The sequence below is a fragment of the Panicum virgatum genome, chromosome 2K, assembly GCF_016808335.1.
Source record: "Panicum virgatum strain AP13 chromosome 2K, P.virgatum_v5, whole genome shotgun sequence".
Taxonomy (NCBI): Eukaryota; Viridiplantae; Streptophyta; class Magnoliopsida; order Poales; family Poaceae; genus Panicum; species Panicum virgatum.
The window spans coordinates 36,116,698-36,136,373 of NC_053137.1; positions in this window are offsets into that span (position 1 = coordinate 36,116,698).

The window sequence follows — 19,676 nt, forward strand, 5'->3', positions numbered from 1 at the left end:
CCGATCTCAGGGATCGTGCTGGAAGACTGTGATCGGATCGAAGCGACAAAAAATGGGCTGAGGCCGGTCTTATCGACCGGCCTCACAGAGTAAAAACATCCTGGCAAGCTACGGAATCCAGCAAGATTAGAGAGGTTGAAGTCCTGGAGGAGGTCAAGAAAGAGGTGCAAAAGATGTTGGACGCAGGGTTCATCAGGCCATGCAGGTACGCAGAATGGATCTCTAGTGTGGTCCCTATACAGAAGAAGGATGGCCGATGGCGAGTCTGCGTGGATTTCAGAGACCTCAACAGAGCAACGCCAAAGGACGAATATCTGATGCCCGTGGCAGAAACATTGATCAACGCCGTTGCCGGTCACAAAATGCTGAGTTTCATGGACGGTAACGCTGGCTACAACCAGATTTTCATGGCCCTGGAAGACATAAGCAAGACCGCATTCAGAGTACCAAGCGCGGTTGGCTTGTTCGAGTACTTGGTTATGACCTTTGGATTGAAAAATGCCGGTGCAACGTATCAACGTGCTAGTAATTACATTTTTCACGATCTCAACGGCAAGTTGGTAGAAATCTACATTGATGATGTCGTGGTCAAGTCCATGTCAGCTGGGGGGCATCTAGAAGATTTGCGTAAGGTTTTGGAGCGAACTCTGAAGTTTGGGCTCAAAATGAACCCGAAGAAATGTGTCTTTGGCGTATCAGCCGGTCAGTTCTTAGGATTCCTGGTACATGAGCGAGGAATCGAGATCGGCTTGAAGAGTCAGGAGGCGGTAAAGACAATGAAGCCGCCTACTATGAAGAAGGAGTTACAAAAGCTCATCGGCAAAATCAACTTTGTCAGACGATTTATCTCCACTCTGTCTGGGCGTATCGAGCCGTTCATGGGTCTGGTGAAGATCAAGTCCGATGATGAGTTTCACTGGGGGGCAGAGCAGCAGCAAGCTTTCGACGAAATAAAGGAATACTTGTCGAAGCCTCCAGTTTTGGTTCCTCCACGGCAGGACTGGCCTTTCTACGTGTACTTGTCCGTGGGTGACACTTCCATCACCTCGGTTCTGATTCAAAAACATGACGACCAGGAGAGGGTTGTCTTCTACCTCAGCAGGCGCATGTTGGACGCCGAGACCAGGTATCCTGAGATCGAAAAGCTTTGTCTTTGTTTATTCTTTACATGTACAAAGCTTCGACATATTTTGCTCTCGGCGGACACGATCGTTATATGCAAATCGGATGTCATCAAGCATATGTTGTCGGCTCCTATTCTGAAAGGCCGACTAGGAAAATGGATGTTTGCATTGTCAGAATTCGATATCCGATATCAACCGGCAAAGGCAGTTAAGGGACAGGCACTGGCGGATCTTATTGCAGACAGGGTCAACACTGACGTGTCCGCACTTTTTGTACGTGCTTGGGCCATGTTTTTCGATGGATCGGCTTGTGATGATGGGTGCGGCGTAGGAATTCTGTTGGTATCGCCTCGTGGGGTGACATATTCTTTTTCCATCAGGATGGCTACTCCATGCACCAATAATTTAGTAGAATATGAGGCCGTTCGCAAGGGGATGGAGTTACTCCTAGAAGCTGGTGCAGAAGCAATGGAAATATTTGGGGATTCAAAACTGGTGATTTCTCAGCTCACGGAAGAATATAAATGTGAGAGCGAGGCTCTTTTTCCAATATGGATGCAGTGCCGTGAGTTGATGTCACAATTCAGGTACATTAATTTCCACTAGATACGAAGGACTTTGAACAGTGAAGCTAATGACTTGGCACAGATGGCTTTTGGATATAAGGAAACAGCCGATGGGGTCGATGTAGAGGTTCAGTTTCTAGAACCTGGAGACTGGAGAGCCGATATCTTCAATTATTTGAAGGATTCGGCTCGGGGGGCACCCAGAAGGATAAGACTCAAAGCTATGAAGTATGTTCTGATAGGGGACGACATGTTCTACAGGACCTTGGAAGGACTGCTGCTTAAATGTTTGGGGCCTTCGGAGTCGAATCGGCTCTTGCATGAGGTTCATGAAGGAGCCTGCGGTACTCATCAATCGGCTCATAAGATGAAATGGCTGATTAGGCAATCGGGATATTACTGGCCTACCATGCTTGAAGGTTGCTTCAAATATTACAAGGGATGTCAGGCATGTCAGAGATTCGGCAAAATTCAGATGGTACCGACATCAGTAATGAATCCTATTATTAAGCCATGGCCGTTCAGGGGTTGGGCCATGGATATGATTGGCCAGATTAACTCGCCATCTAGCAAAGGTCACCAATGGGTGTTAGCTGTCATGGATTATTTCACAAAATGGGTGGAGGCGGTACTAATGAGGTTGGTGGCATCAAAAGATGTGATCAATTTCGTTAAAGAGCACATCATTCATAGGTTTGGGATCCCTCAGACCATCACGACCGATGGTTGATCGGTCTTTATATCGGAGGAATTTAGAAAGTTTGCCGATGACATGGGGTTCAAGCTGATCATATCACCCCCATATTATGCCCAGGCTAATGGACAGGCTGAAGCATCCAACCAGAGCCTTATCAAGCTGATCAAAAGGAAGATCGATGAATATCCTAGGCGCTGGCATGAGGTGTTGTCAGAGGTTTTGTGGGCATATCATATTTCGTGTCACAGATCCATCAAGGCGTCACCATACCATCTGGTCTACGGTCAAGACGCTGTGTTACCATGGGAGATTACGGCCAGATCGAGGCGTGTTGAGTTTCAGAATCATCTATCGGCTGAAGAGTATGCAGCCTTGATGAGCGATAATGTGGAGGATCTTAAAGAGCTAAGACTTTGGTCACTTGAGAAGATCAAGGAAAACAAGGCTAAAGTTGCTCGTGCATACAACAAAAAGGTCAAGCCGAAAGAGTTCCAGGTTGGAGACCTGGTTTGGGAGGCAGTACTACCATTGGGAACTAAAGATAGGAAGTATGGTAAATGGTCTCCAACTTGGCACGGACCGTACAAGGTTGATCAGGTTTTGCCTGGAAATGCATACATGCTTGAGGAATTGGATGGTGTCAAGTTTCCTATGGCGGTCAATGGCCAACACCTCAAGAAGTATTTCCCGAGCATGTGGGAGGGCGAGTGATAAGAGCCGATGAGAACCATCTGGCTTTATTATAAAAGGCCAACACGTTGAGTCGGCCAGTAAACAAAATATATAGGCCAACACGTTGAGTTGGCCAGTAAAAGAAAGAAAAACAAAAAAGAGAGAGAGGCCAACACATTGAGTTGTCCAGTAGAAAAAAAAATTATTATGAGATGCAAGGCAGCCGATGTGCAACCATCGACTTAAGATGTTTTTAATGAGTACAAGTTTCAGGTTTAACAAGCAACATTAAATGTTTTCTGAATTGTTCTATTAGTTCAGGAACTCTTCTATGGCATGGATGGCTTCTGCGCGTACGGCGTCGACTCTTGCTATGACTGCTTCGTCGTCCTTGTCATCGCCTGTTACTATCTGTTGTCTCAAGTTGCTTATTTCTGCAAACTTTGCCCGTATTTGCTCGGTCATTTCTTGGGCTTCTTGCTTGGAGTTTACAATCGAGGCTTTCTCCTCTTGGATCAGTCTTTGTGTGGTGCGGACTTTTCCTTCGAGTTCTGCTAGTTCTTTCTCCAGGAGGCTGAGTCGCCTAGTACTCGCTGAGATATCGGCTTTGGCATCCAGAGTTGCCTTCTTCTGGTTGAGCAGTTTGCACTTTTGAGCAATGTCAGCTTTTACAGGGATCTTAGAATGACGTAATTCTATTCTCTATTGTGCTGCTTTCACCTCTGCCCGAAAGAAAGGAAGATGACCGGATGGCCAAAGCTTGACTCGAAGGAACTCTGGAAGTTGGGATTCTATCTGCTCAAGGATTTCTTTTATCTTGCTGAATCATCAACCAGAGTATTGATTGGAGCAGATAGCAGATCCTTGATGAGTTGAAGCTGATCTGCCAGGTTAGCCGATTGCTGTAAAGATGGTGCCTTTGCTCCAAGGGCAGTCAGACCCATTGTTGCCGGGTCCAAGGAGAGCAAGTCTGAAATATCAAAGCCCTGTGAAAATATTGGGGCAAAGTGCATTAATGGAGTTATCGGCTGATTTAGAAGTGGCTCTTGTGGTGTTACCTGTTGTAAGGAAGAAGCAATGGTCGATCCGAGTGTGATCGGCTCAATTGGGGCGGCGGCAGTAGCATCTGCTGTGTCGGCTTGTTCGTCACGCGTCTCTATCGGAGCTTCAGGAGTTCTGGGTTGGGCTTCCATCGTCACATCATTTGTTGTAGTTTCTTCGCTGCGAGTTTCTGCTTGGATGATGGTTGCTTCTTGCTGTTCAGGGACTTCAGTTGTTCCGGTATTAATTTCATGAACAACGGTTCTCTGTTGTGATGGGCTTCCGGTGCTAAGGATTTCTTCAGTTGTGTCTTGGAGAAAGGATTACAATCAACCGAAATATATGTGCATATAAAAAGGGAGAACATTCAGGAAAATTCAGAGAGGTGGATTACCTGGTTGGTGTTGGAGTCTGATGGACTTGGAGAAGGTTGTGCTGTCTTTTTGATGACCCGTCTCGTGAAGATTTTCCTTTTCTTGGTTTGTGCTGTCTTTTGCACCTCCAGAGAAGGTTGTGCTGTCTTTTGCACCTCCAGAGAATTGTCTCCGCTTAGAGGCCGACTGTAGTACGTCTGGCTGAATAGTCATTATTACTTTCTTCATCGACGGCGATCCCTTGCAAAAGAGAACATCAGGGGTGGATGGAAGAAAGTAGATTGGTTCCCTGTTATTGGCTATAGGTTCTGGACCATCTTGTTGCTATAAGCAAGGTGAGCAAGGTTAGCCAAGAGAAATTGGTAGAGGATTCATATAGAATAAGTGCACAGATTCAGTACCTCTTCCTCGAGGATTGCATATTCAGGATCAATTTGCTGCAGTAGAGGGCCTAAAGCTCTTCTGAATACATGAGTTTTCCATATCTCCCACCAAGTGTTAAAGCCGATTGACAAGGAAGTAAAAGATAGATCGGCTGGTATTAGAATGTGGAGGTGGTCAAACATGCTGTAGCATCTTGAGTTGGTGAGACCATCGGGCAGATCGGCTCTGCTCTCCACCAAGTGGTGAATATGGAAGTGGGGAGGGACTTATCCTAAGCCAAATTGCCGAGCTGCTACGACTGGTTGATAAGTCTCATAACCTGGTTTAATGATTCTATTGGAAGTGCTGATGCCAACAGGAAGGAAGCCAGGTCGGATCATTAAAGAATACAGATGCCGAGTGCTGTCGTCATCGGCAAAACTATCTAGTCTAAAGACAGTTGTGTTTTCAAAAGCTTCAGATTCAGTGAATGGAAAATAAAGGGGATTCTTTAGGCCTTTGTAGAAAATTCTGAACCATTTTCCTGCATCTGTTGAGTTCAGTTTACTACCAGGGAGGCTGAATAGGGCTTGGCCATAGCTAGTGCATCTAATTAGTCTGCCATTCTCGTCAGGGAAGGAATTCTTGGCTAAGCTTTGGAAGTTTGGGATCTGATGCTGGAAATAGAGTTGTGCCCATAACTGAATGAACCACCAAGGGCCTCCAGTTCTGAGTTTCCTTTGGCTGAGCAAGCTAGTTGTCATTAAGTGGAGATATCTGTATGTTTCTCCGAGGAAAAGCTTGACTAGGCTGGTGTGATTGCCATGGGCTAGATGGTAAGCCAAAGCATGGTAATTCTTGGTTGGGGCTAAGGAAGGACCACAGAAGATGAAATGTTCTAACCAAAGATTTAGAAAGGCTGTGTGTTCCTTTTTGCTTACTGGACCTTTCGTTTTCATGTGCTGGTTCATGTAAGTGCTCCAGTTTGTGCAGTCTGTCTTAGATGAAAGTTTGAAGGGGACTTCTACCATTCTGTGAGCTGCAGGATCAAGAGACTTAATGTCTAGGCCAGTAATCATGGTAACATCCAGCAGAGTAGGGGTCATGGGTCCATGGCCAAAGAGGAAACAGTTTAGAGCATCGGACCAGAAATAGCCGATGGTCTTCAGAAGGTTTTCATCTTTGTCCAAGGGAGATATTGATAGACTGAGTGCATCAGCTATGTTCAGTTCTTGCCACAAGGGCATGTAGGCTTTTGCTACTCTACTGTACCATGTAGTCCAGCTTTCAGGTGGATTGGGCCAGGCTCTTAAGCAGTCGGCCCAGGAATTCAAATCAATGTTTTGACTTATGAAGGGGATCCTGTTTGCTTCATAGGAGATTAAATCTGTGGGATTTTCATAAGTTCGTGGGCCAAGACAAAAGAATTTTGGATTGGAAGGATGCGGCAGGAGGATGTCTGACACCTGAAGTTCAGAGATTCAGAAATTTACATGTGGTGTCATATTTCAGAGTTTAATTTGTTGGAGGCTTAACGGGCTGAAGAAAGTTAAAAGGGGCAGGCTGAATATTACCTTCAGGCCGCAAATTGCTGCATCATCGATTGCAGAATTCGTTGTCTGAGCTGCAGAGTCCGCCATGGTTCAGATCTGCTAACTTAGGGTTTGGTTGTTCCGCGGGCTCTGATTCGAATTCTGGATGATTTGCGAGTCTTTGCTCGAATTTATGGAGCGGGGTTCTCGAATTACGCTCGGATTTGGAGTGTCTATTTCGAGTCGGATTCAGAGTGGAAGTGGTGTTCTGTTTTTATGCGGGTTGCTTCCAATTTTGAATTCCGTCGGCTCTTGGACATTAGTAAAGGCTGATGCGATGCCATCGGCTTTTTGGGGAGAGATCCGAGCAAACAAGTTAAAAGATGACAAGTTTCATTAAAAGTTGGTTTTTTACAGGAAAAGCCGATTTGACAAAGGGAAATTCCTTCGGCTTTACAATACTACTTCTACTCAACTACCTACATCTACCGCTCGTAGGTACTTAGTACCTACGGCGCTTGGGGCTTCGATCCGGCGCATCTCCGCCGTCACTGTTGTCGTCATCGTCGTCGTCGTCGTTGGCGCCGTCGAAGGCTCTGCCGCCGCCGTCGGTCTCAACGTCGTTGCTCCAGCCGCCGCCACCGCCGCCGCTCTCTTCTTCGCTGTCCACCTCGGAGGACCCGAGGAATCGGAAAGGCTTTCCTCCCATCGGGTCGTCGTCGCTGGAGGAGGAGCCGATCTCCTCTTTCGAGGAGGAATCGGCTCCATCCGAGGAGGAGTCTTCTTCGCTGTTGCTCTCCAACTCCTCCTAGAACAGGAGTTGGAGGTCATCGCCTTCAGTCTGGGGCTCGTCGTCTCCGGAGGCGATTCCGAAGTCGAACTCCTCTACATCCCAGTGCAGAGGAGCGAGCGCCTCGTACACCGCCGCCAGGTCGTACTCCGGCGTCAGTTCCCGACTCTCTGGAATGGAGTCGATGGAGGAGGCAGAAAGGTTTGAAGAAGAAGGGGAAGATGGAGGGGACGAAGAATGGCCGATGGAGTTGGAGCCGGAAGAGGAGGAAATCGCCATGGCTACTGAAGGTTGGGGTTTTCTGTGCTACTCGGCTTTGGGAGGAAGATGAGTTTGCCATGAAGAGAGTCGATTCGGGATGAGATTAAATAGTAAAAAATGGAAGACGGATCGGCAGTTTCACATTCTACGAGTAGCCGGTTGAAGAGACGTTGTGTCTTCCATGGCGGTTGTTGTGCGTTTTAATGAAGCATCAACGGGAAGATGAAGCGGTGAAGTGGTTTTGAAATTATCATTGCCAAAACCAGGGGGGCATGTGTTATCGCCATAATTTAATAGGTTAATTAATGGGCCGCGAATGAGTTGGGCTTAATGAAGAAATTGAAAAAGGCTTATGAATCGGCTCCTGCGTGAGCATTTGTGCCATGTATCCTTAGATTTAGTTCAGATTGAGTTAGAGATAAAGTCCGATATGGACACATTAGTTTAGATTGTTTCCCAAGTCTCCAAACTATAAATATGTATCCTATGGTATTTGTAAAAAAAGGAGAACGTCATCACGTTTTGCAATCAACAACTCTCGGCGCAACGCCACCCCTAATTCTAGGTTTTCATCCAAGTAAGCGCCATGCTGCCCTGATCGCTTCTTGCGATCAGGGCAGCGTTGTTCTTGCTTTTACCTTGGTATTACTCATACTGAAGCATTTTTTATGGCGAGTAGTACTAATTATCTTGATGTTCGTAGCATGGCTTTTAGTAGATTCATTATGCTTTTGTTGCTTACCATCTATGAATATCATGTTGTTTCTGTGCAGCCACGTTTTAATCTTATGCTAATTCTTGTTGCATAGAATTAGTTGCACGGAGACAACACCCTGCTTCTTTTCCATCTAGTAGATCTAATCTGTTACGGTTTGTTCTTATGCTTAAGAATTGGCATAATATCTGCTAGGTTAGGCCTTGCAAACGGGTTGGATGATCTAGTGACGTATTAGATGCTTTGCCTTAGTCTTAACAGGGAATTTGATCCAGGAATCGGCTTTAGCTTGTTCTTAGGCCTCTATTCTAGTTAAGGTTTAGTTATTTATTATGCTCATTAGGCCCAATTATGTGTAGGATGTTCCGATCTAGCAGTGAGGCTTTTACCGTCGTGGATTAGATTAGCTAGATTTAATTGAAGTAGTTTTACAGTTATTTGCCTTATTTATCAATATCCGGATATAAGCAGATCCAATCTGACATCGGGACTCGATCGGCTCTTTAAAGCCGATGCAAGAGTTGTCCCGAGGAGCCGACCACGGCTCAGACTTATGTTTCCACGTGTTTGTGTATGCAGGCAAATCGTCGCAAGCACGTTCGCACCTTTCTGATCGGGTATAGGTCAGGTGGCACGACCTGCGTCTTACAAAGCCGCGGCATGTGCTGGAATTGCGGGCCATTGACGAGGGAGCAGTGTCTGCCAGCACCCCGGTGACCTCCCGGCTCTTCGTGTTGCCTGTCGCTACTCGTCGATGGGTTTTGACCGACAACAAACACAACCCTATGTAACTAACCCAGTCTAGGCACCATGCCTACAACTATCGAGTTACGTACTCCTACCTCCCAGCAAGGCAGAGAGCACTCTCAAATAAGTAGAACTTGCTACTTACGTAGACTAGGGATCCCACAGATGAATGACAGAAAGTAAACAAGTAACTGAAGTAAAGAGAAAGACTAGCGAGATACCGACGAGAAATGAGGAACTTCACTCCAAAGATAATTCATTCCTCCGAGGTGGCTTAAAAAAGTGGAGTAAGGCTGAAATAATTCAGCACCGCTCCTTTAGCTTGGTTTTCACCAAAGCTCTCACCTCACACTCTCCCTATTCTAAGATGGACTACATCTTGTTTGAGGCTCTTCTCCTCTCCAAATGGTGTGTTGAAAGTGAGTGGGGTGGCTGCCTTTTATAGGCCTTCAAGTTGGGTTGCTTAGCTTGTAAGCTAGGCTAAGGTTGGCTTAGCTTACAAGCAAAGCTATGGTTCCTTAGCTTGAAAGCCAAGCTGTCCACTCATGCATGGCGGTTGTGTATCTTCCACTTGAAGGCTACACACATGGCGCAGAAAAGTGAGGCCGGCCGGCCTCCCCTAGGCCGGCCGGCCTGGGGTTGTTATCTGTTTTCCACCGCCTTTTTACTGAAGGCTCCTGATTGCCTGATGAAGTCAGTTTTAGTTGCGTTGGTCTGAAGCTGAGTAGTTGGGGGCCGGACGGCCTGGGCTAGGCCGGACAGCCTGGGCTAGACCGGACGGCCTGGGCTTGTCCCTTCTTGGCCCTCCGATCCACCGACATGTTGATCAATGGTTGCATATTCTTCTCATAGACGGTTTCGGGCTTGGGGTTGAGTTGGAGTACTGCATGTGGACCCATCTTGTCATGGCTCAAGCCTTTTGGTCTTGGTTTGTGTATTTTGTATGAAACCACATTGGATTGGCTTGCATTTGCACTCATGAGCACTATGATCAAAGATGAGCATGAACTCCATGGGGGTATAGGCCGGCTGGCCTGGGATTCCTCCCATTTTGGTCAAATTTTGTACATGTTGTTCCTGCATTCAAATACTCACCAAAACTTGTGGAACTCGTTAATATGAATCAGATTTAGTTTGTGTTGGCCCTCAAATCCTGAATTCTGGAGAAATGTTGGTGGTAAAAATCATAGAAATCGACCACCAACACACCCCCCACCTAGATTTTGCTCGTCCCGAGCAAAAAGAGTGGAGATAGATATAGTGGATCAAGCAAAGTCCAGACTTCATGAACTCAAAGAATGTATAAGAATTATTTCTAAGCTTTCCTCTTACCTTGGATTCCGGGTGGCTAACACCTTCATCTTTGAATATTGATCCTCAGAACAACTTGATGGAGAATATGCTTTTGTGTAGCTCGAGGTAGGGATAAAGTTGCATATCTTCCTCATTTATTTTACAAGATCAAAAATCTTGTCTTTTGAGAGGTCATGTCACCTTAGAACTTGGTCATGTGCATGTGTGTGATGGATGAATGTCCTTTGAGTGGTGTTTGATCTTGGCTTCTCCATCCTTCCCCTTTGTCCTCTTTTTTTTTTGCTCGAGTAAGAGTGTCTCCTCACTCGCTTTACTCTTTTTCTCATTTTCTTCAGGGGGATGGAGAGCTTCTGATGAACCACTTTTGATGGACTTTATTGATGAATGTGCATGGTGGATGACCAAAGTACTAGATGATCATGACATTTCTCGAAAGGCAACGATGTTTGATCAAGCTCAAAATGTAAAAAGATAGCAATGTGGGCTCAACTCTACTCATTTATGGCTCTGGATAGGACTTTTGTAAAGTTGAGAGAGCATGAGAGTTGCCTCATTTTAGCCTTTTTTAAAAAAATCTCCAAGACTTTGAATTAGAAAGAACATGTCTCGTATTTCATTATATCATGAGGGTCAATAGACAAAACTTCAGTCGATCCTATTATGTAAGTTCCAAAGGTAACAAGTACTTGCATAAGAAATAAAACTTAGACACCTCTGAGAATCATGTAAGAATTCATCTCTTCCAAGGTTTTCATCCAATTTTAAATTTATTCAATATAGAATGAATTTGAATGAAAGCCTAGAAGGAAATGGAATATGGGTCGCAAACCTCCGTGACGAATTGCACTTGGCGATGTTTGGTGTGGCAGAACTAGTTTGAAATATATCAGTTCGAGTGCACTAAACACCTAAACGCACCTCAACTAGTATAGTCATTGGTCCTTCGGGTAGAATCTCAATATAGCCACTTGATATCGGATCGTAACACAAGTATACATCCCGCACGAAGGCGAGTCAGAGATACAACAATTCCACAATATTTTACATCACATAGATAAGGAGTATTATTTACATCAAAGTTCTGAAGCTAGCAAGCCGAAGCTTGAGCTTTTACAGTTTTATTTCAAAGGAAGAGGTTTCATAGAAGCAAACTATAAAGAAGAGGTCCTGTAACACCCGGTTTATAAAAGGACATAAACCGAGCAATCATATACGTGCCAGGATCAAGTCACACGTATATACAACAGAATGAACAGTATATCACAGCACATATCACGTAAAAAGATATAATAAAGCGAGTACGAATGTTATTTATTATATTAATGACAAAAATGTCTGATACAGCGGAAGCGAACTACAAATACGATAAAAACTCTCCGAAGCTGAGCAGGGCGCCACAGGGACGTCGACTGGGAGACAAAATGCCTAGAAGTCCTCATAGTCCTGGTAGCGCTGAGCGAACTCCCTCATGTCGGCAGGAACTGAGCAGCAGTAGCGTATCCAAGAGGAAAAAGTAGAGAAGAGGCAAGAGTGAGTACACAACTTGTACTCAACAAATATAACACAAACTCTGAGGCTCTAGGTTGGCTGACAGACTGCATTAGCTATTAAGTCTTGGCAAAATTTTATTAAAGCTATTTACTACAAGTTGATGAATTACCATAAACCCAGTTACATAGTAATTAATCAAAATTAATCATGTTACTACTGAGAACCAAACCAAAACCACCAAGGTAACCCCGAGAGGCACCCCCTCGTCGGAAGGAGTTAACCCCACTAATCAAAAGGAGGATCTGGGCCGCTCATGACCGTGAGCACGGCTAGTATACCAGTTTTACACTCTGCAGAGGTTGCACATCTTTACCCACAAGTCGGGAGTTACGCTAGCTGTTCATCACACTTCCTTAGGTGAGATGACTAGCAAACTCACTACGAGGCCGTTACAAAGGACACGTTGGTAAGGTGTAACCGCTAAGGATTCAGGCAATGCAACGATGGTACCCACCTCGAGGGGTACGCAGACCAAGCCTCGTAGCCTGGGCACCATTGAAGCTCGACTCCCCTCTTGCCCCGTCGGTAAGTTACTCCCGAACCAAAATGGCCTAATTAGTAAGCCAAGACCGTCCCATTCCAGTCTTGTGGTAGCGCTGTTGTCCCAGGTTGTTGCTCTATGAACCGGTCCTTATGGAGAGTGGCCAACCAGGCAGTAAGCACCGTGCTGGCCCCCTAAACCATGTTTCTAACAAAACAAATTTTAACGAGACGTGAGCCACTCAAGCCACACAGAGGGCCTCTCTCAGAATTAAGTTGCATATACCATTAATCAAATTAATTAAAAAGGACCAAGTGTGTTATAGCGCGGCACCTAGCACAACTAACCAAAATGCAACCCAAAGGATATATAAAGGATAAATGTGGCTAGGAAATCCTTATAGGCATACAGTATTAAAATGCAGTATGAAATTGTATTTAAAAGTGATAGGTGGTGTTCATGTTATACTTGCCTTCCTCGTACTGCTCCTGCTGCTGCTCAAACTGGTCAGAAGACGGCTGCTCCGGGTACTGGTACTGGGGCTCCTCAGGTAGCTCAACGTCTACTCACGAACACATGTCCAAAAACAATGCACAACAATAAGCATACAAGCAATCACTAACAAAAGCTAAGAAACAGTACATCAATACATAAAAACAGCACACTAAACTTGTCTAAAACTATTCTACGCATTACAATGATCGTGTGGACATAAAGAATGCCTAAAACGGAGCTAAAACGCAAAATCTAGGCCTAAAACAAATTCCAGGGACTAAACTGTAAGAAAAACTGAGGTTCCAGGGGCTTTTCTGCAAAAATCGAGGGCCTAAACGTAATTAACCGTTAACTCCAGGGTCTAACTCATAAAAGAACAAGTGCTGGACGGCGGGTTTATTTAAAAGAAACCCAGGGTCTCTTTAGCAAAACTACCAGGCCGAAGGGGTACGCGCGGTTTTCGGCCGTTGGATCTAGATCTGATGGCTTGGATCTAAACGGTTTGGGTTCTAATCGCGGCCGTTGGCCTCTGATCTAACGGTCCGAGTGAAAGGGGGCGGAGAACGGCGGCGGAAGGCGCCGGCGGCGTGCTCCCGTGGCGGGGGTTCGCCGGCGATGGCCGTTCTTGGCCTTCCCGGGGTCAAAGGGACGGGATCAGGGCCGGGAGGGGACTACGCGACACGCGTAGTGCACCTGGGTGCTCGGAGCAGCGAAGCGAGGCTTGGGACGGCGTGCGCGGCGGCGGTGGCGGGAGTACGCGGCAGGGCATCGCCGGCGTGAGCTCGCGCGGCCACAGGGGTGCATTACAGGCTAAAAATATCTAGCATAAAAGCACGGTGGGGAACTAGGGGTGCTCACCGAGCTTGGAAACGGTTGGTGGCGTGACGCAACGGCACCGGCGGTGAGGACCTGCGGCGGAGACGGGGCGGAGCTCGCGGTCCGGGTGCGGTGGCATCCCTCCGGGTCCCTGGGCTCCTCGATTCGGTGCGTGGTCGGCTATGGAGGCGAACTAAGCGTCAGGGCGGAGCGTAACACGCCGGCGACGTGAAATCGCAGTGGCGACAGAGCTTACCTGCGGCGAGATCTCGGGCAAATTCCCATGTGCGCAGGCCACGGAGTCGGGAGTGGAGTCCTTGGTGAGTTTCCTGGGCCCAAGATGAAGCTGTGGTGGGGTGTTGCAAGGCCCGGGACGCAGCGTGACGGCGTGGCCGCGGCGGCGCAGCGAGCTCTGCTCCGGTGGAGCAAGGGGAGGCGGCTAGGGTTTGCGGGGCGGTGCGTGGGGTGGATGGGGTGCAGGGGAGTCACAGGGCGGTTTAAAAAGGCAACAGCCCGTGGATCCTCGGCATGCGGGTCTGCGGGGAAGGTCACGGGAATAATTTCTTATAGATCCTTTTTAAAACATAAGAAGGAAATTTTGAAAGTAGAGGTTATAGTATACTAATGGATATAGAAAATTTTTATAGAGCTTTACATACTCAAGGGAACATATGGTCAAAAGCTCACCAAAAAAATTGCTTTTGGAACATTAGATATAAATAAAAAGGGTTATAAACAATTCCTATTTTTAGATTTAAAAACACACAAAATTAGCTCAACTCATAACATCAAAGTTGTGGAGCTAATTACAAGGAAAACAACAAAATTAATTTCACATTTTTTTGATTTTTCTATAATTTCCTAGAAATTTTCAATGTTCACTAAAAACAAAATAAAAGGGAAAGGATCTATTGCAAAGGGGACCCTAGAAAGATTGCAATCCCTTGCAATCAGGTCCCTGGCCGGTTTTGGGGTGGGAGACAGGGGATGGTCGGCCGGATTCCGGCAACGGCGATCGCCGGCGGCGAGGGGAAGGTGAACAGGGAGCAAGAAGGAGCCATGGCGCACCTGATGGAGGGGTTGGGAGGGAGGATTGGAGGTCGGGAGATGCTTGTCGGCGACGGGGTAGAGGCGGCGGCGGAAGGAATCAATGACAGTGGTGCTCCGGTGGTGGATGGACAGGAAGGAGGGGTTGGTGAGCTGTGCTGGAGGGAGGTGAAGTTTTGGGATGCTCGGAAGGGGCAGAGCGACACTGGGGTGGTGGTTCGGCGGCGGACATGAGCTCGCCGGAGATGGGAAAGTGTGCGGCGGTGGTGTGCCGGAGATACATCTCGACTGGGCTTTATATAGCCAGAGATGGAAGGGATAAGTGAGAGAGGAAGTCCAGATAACGAGTTCGATCAAGGATAGGCAAAGTTGGCGACGACAATGGCTTCCCAGCGGCGGCCGGCGAGGTGGCGACGCAGCGGAGTCCGTAGGACGGCATGGCGTGGAGCTAGCAGGCCAGTCAGAGGCGGTGGAGAGGCGGCGGGGCTAGGTACGCGACGCGTGGAGGCGGCAAGGCGGTTCGGGGAAGCGAATCTAGTGGCGGAGAGCTCGCCGGATTTGGAATGCAACGGCGGCGAGGTCGGCGGGTGCTCTGGGCGGCGTGGCATGGGAGGGTAGAGGGTGCGAGGCACTGGGTGGGGTCAGGGAGGTGCCGGGGAGGGCGGGTGGCAGGCCAGCAGCGGTGAGGAGGCAAGCCGTGGGTGGGAAAACCACGGCGGCGGCGGGAGCAGAGCTCCGGCAGATCGGGAGGAGGAAGAAGAGGATTGAGGGACCTATTTGGAATTTGTGAAAACTTCAGGGACCTTACTGTAAACAAAGATTTCCCACTATTCTAGGGCTCAAATGAAAAAGTGCCCAAAATGAAAGTTGTTCAACTTTTCAAGATCTACAACTTTAGTGTTGTGCAAATTTTCATTAGATCAAGGAATTTTGAAATATTTTGAAAAGTTTGGAAGAGCTTGAATTTGTAAAAGAAAACACCTTTTTGATTGTAAATTCATCACAATTTTGGACTTAAATGTAATAAAGCTGCCAAAATCATGATTACTTGTATTTTGCAAGAAAGCCCTTCATAAATTTGAAAATACTCCTGAAGTCCAAACCTTTTTGCAAAAAGGGGCTAGTAGTTTTGTATAATTACAAATATGCCCTCAATTTGCATTGAAAAATTTTAACTACCAAACAAGGATAAATACACAAAATGCACACATAAACTTAGGTTCTAATAGCTAGACACCTGAAGTGTCACATTTGGTCAGGCACGAGTGCATCGGATTGCACTCAACTTCATCCAGGGGTTCGTCTCAATAATGTTCATGTACTTCCCCCGCACACCTGCTGGAATGTTAGAATAGGGGGGTTGATTGGCACACAAAATGTGCACCAACCAACTAAGGCACAAGCATGAAGCAATTTTTTCTTCTATTTTTTTTCAAGCAAAAACTTGGTGCTGCTGAAAACAAAATTTTGAGAAAATAATTTGGAAAATAAACTAGCGCCCACTACTAGGATATAGCACGTTTAAGGTCCGGCGATGACCATAGACGAAAGCTCTTGCTCGGATAACTCATAGACGTCTATTTCTTCGAGTTCCAGTGATTCGGGCTCGAGGAATATATTCAATATTTGGCCATAGGCCTTGAAGGTATTCCCGTCATTATCTCAGTGGATTATAACTCCATAATTGGCTTTGGTAGGCCTTCTTCCTCCAATCATCCAATTCAGCCAAACACTTTTGCCTTTTAATCCTGGCTGACTGGAGATCCATCTTCCACCTCTTGATCGCCCATTGGGATTGTACCATGTTAGTCCTATCCGCGTCTTTAAGGATATTCAATATGCTCCGGGTGCCTCGGGTAATCTGCCTTTCCATTCTGGGGATGGTATGGAGTAGTAGCCCAGTGGTTCACTTCCAACTCGCTGAGACACTTCCTGTAGGTCTTGTCTTGTGATGTGTGAGTCTTCACCACTAAACGCGACTCTTGGAAATCCAAAGCAAGGAAATGTGATTTCTTGAATCATCTTCTTTGAATTCTTCGAGTCGGCCTCAACACAGGAAGTGTTTCAACCCATTTGGACACATAGTGTCCACAGTCACCAAGATGTACTTACAGTGCTCTGGCATAGGGAATGACTCATGGAGTCATTTCCCCATACGCCAAAAATTTCCAACTGATGGTTGCTCTTCAGTGGCATAGCATCACGGGCGTTGATATTCCTGTGTCTCTGACATCTTGGGCATCACCGCACAGATTCCTTGGCATCTCAAAACTTGGTTGGCTAGAATTATCCCTTCTGCCATACCTAAGTATGGGTACCGAATACTCCGTGATATGCTCCCCATGGCAAAGGGTGGCACGCTCAAGGATCTTGTGGGTGTCACATAGCGGGTTGCAGCTACGGAGTGAACCATTAGCACAAACTATGAATAGATAGGTGGTCATCCCAAAGGTGGTATTCTCTGAGGTGGAATCACTTCTTCTTGTCTTCTCCTCTCAAGTAGTCATCAAATAGGTATTCTTTACTTGCATTCTTAAGAGGTGAACAGCCACTCGATTCTCTGCTCCTTTCTTACCTTTTGATTTCCATATCGAACTCTTATAGGAGCAAAATCCAACGGATGAGTTGTGGCTTGGCATCCTTCTTGGTTAAGAGGTACTTTGGTACATCATGATCCGTGTATACTATCACCTCAGCACCAACCAAGTAGGATATGAACTTGTGGCAAATACCGGTGCCAAAAGTTCCTTCTCTGTTGTCACTGAACTCCGGTCAATGTCTTATTTGCATAAGATATGGCATAATGCTGATTATCCTTACATTGAACCGGCACTGTACCGACGGCGTGATCATATGCATAGCACGAGGTCTCGAAAGGAAATTTCCAATCGGGAGGCTGTATGATGGGAGAGGAAATGTGTGCCTCCTGGCACTCCATGTCTGGAGACAATCCCTTCTCTGACCATGAAGTGCACTTCTCCTAGCTAAGGATTAAGTGCGTTTCTTGGCATCCTTGAGAGTTAAACTAACATCTCAAGGTATTGCCATAGACTGAGAAATCTTTCATGATGTTCTCGATTGGGTCGGAGAAAGCCGCCATCATACACCTCTGAGGTAAAGCAGGTGCGTTGCAAAGACCAAATGACATTCGCTAATAGGCGAAGTGTGCGGTAGGGACAGGTGAAGGTAGTTTTACTCGGTTATCCTCATGAATGGGAGAGTGTTGATAACTAGAGTATATGTCGAGGTAGTGGAAGAATGAGTGATTGGCCAGCCATTTCAAGCATATCACCAATGAAGGGGAGAGAGAGAGGTGATCTATCTAGGTAGCCCTGTTGAGCATCTGGCAATCGATGCACATCCTTGTTGACTTCCCTCTGAGGTATGCACGCTCCTCAGAGGTGATTGCTCCCTTCTTTGGGACCACTTGAACTAGCATGACCAAATCACTGTCTTGCATGGGGTAGATGACGCCCACATGCAGTAGCCTCAATACCTCTTTGTTTACTACCTTCCTCATTGCATCACTCAGCCATCTTTGGTGCTCTCTTAGACAGCTTATAGTCCGGGTCCATAGGGATGTGATGGGTGCACAAGTTGGGGTTGATCCCCTTTCAAGTCCTATAGAGTGTACTCGATGATGGACCAGTACTTCTATAGGACTACAACGAGCTGCCGAGTCTCACTCTCTGTCAGCTTACGCTGATGAGAACTGGCGTACCCTATTGTTTGTGGAGGAAGGCTTACTTCGGCCTAGGAGGCAGCGGTTTCAGCTCAAGAAGAAGATGTTGTGGTTTTTCTTCATCATTGAGCTTGAGGTAGCCGCTGGATTTGTTTCCTAGGTGATGTGGATGGCATCTTCGTCCAAGATAGCTTGAGGTACCCTATTATGCTCATTGCCTCCTCCACTGGGTCTTGGTCCGGTCTGGCCTCTACAATTGTATTGCCTGAATGGACTAGACTAACCGGGATCTTCTCTTTGCCAACCTCGAGCTGAAGTGTAGCTCGATTTCCATTGGGGTTGACAAGTGGCTCTATTGGCTGACCGATCAAGAAAACTTGATCATCTTGTGTCAAGGACACAATCATGAAGAATTCCCTTACACCCATCATCTGTCCGTCGATCCACCTTAGGTTCTTCCAAGATTTTTTATGGTGCAGCATCCCCAATAGTGCAGAGGAGTGCTCTGGTAGATCCGTATGATACTACCGTCGAATTTGCACTTCCTCAATCCATTCGTTACTCACGATCGCAGTAAGACCCTTAATCTGTGATGTAGCATCTGGAATGGATGCCTCGGATCTTGAGCATATGCACTTATGTTCCTTCGGCATTGCCGAGTTCCATATACTCTTATGGAGAGATCAGGAATGAACATTGACATATCCTTGGTGAGTGGCTCATGATCTGTGGACTTTATTGGTTCGATAGTTTCCTATGTGTGGTGGAGGTGGAGAGGGTGCAGTTGATAGGATGCGAACTTGCTGCTTTTCTTTGGGCAGATCGGTTGGCGAAACTCACCAGAGGCAACATTCATGGAATGCGCTCTCTAACTTGAGTGCACCAACGAAATGATGCTTCAGCACCTTCGAGAACACCATGAGGTGCTCTAGAATATGCCATAAGCAAAAAATCTTTCCCACACTATTCCAAATGACCCTTCGCCTTGCTTGAATGATTGCAGTGGAATGCGAAGTGCGAACACTTTGGTAACTGGTAAAAAGAATAAGCACACTCATCCTTCAATATGATCCAATTTCCTCCAACTCTCCTTGCCCTCTAGTCGTACCAAATTTTTGCTCACCCATCAGAGAGAACAGGGAAAGCTTTCACCAAAAGGTGTTTTTGTTTATAACGGGTATTGTAGGATTCCAGCAAGTGAGTGTAGGAACTCGTCTTTCATCAAGGAGAAAGACTATGAACGAACCATGGCAACGAGACTGGGACTGGCCATGTAACCATTGGATAAATGGGGGGGATAGGATGGTGGCGGTTCCAAAGCTCGCAGTATGGAACTGCCGGATTGTAACATCCCGGATTTTTCCGGAATGTTATAAAGTCGAAAAATGTGGATTTCAAAAAAATTTCG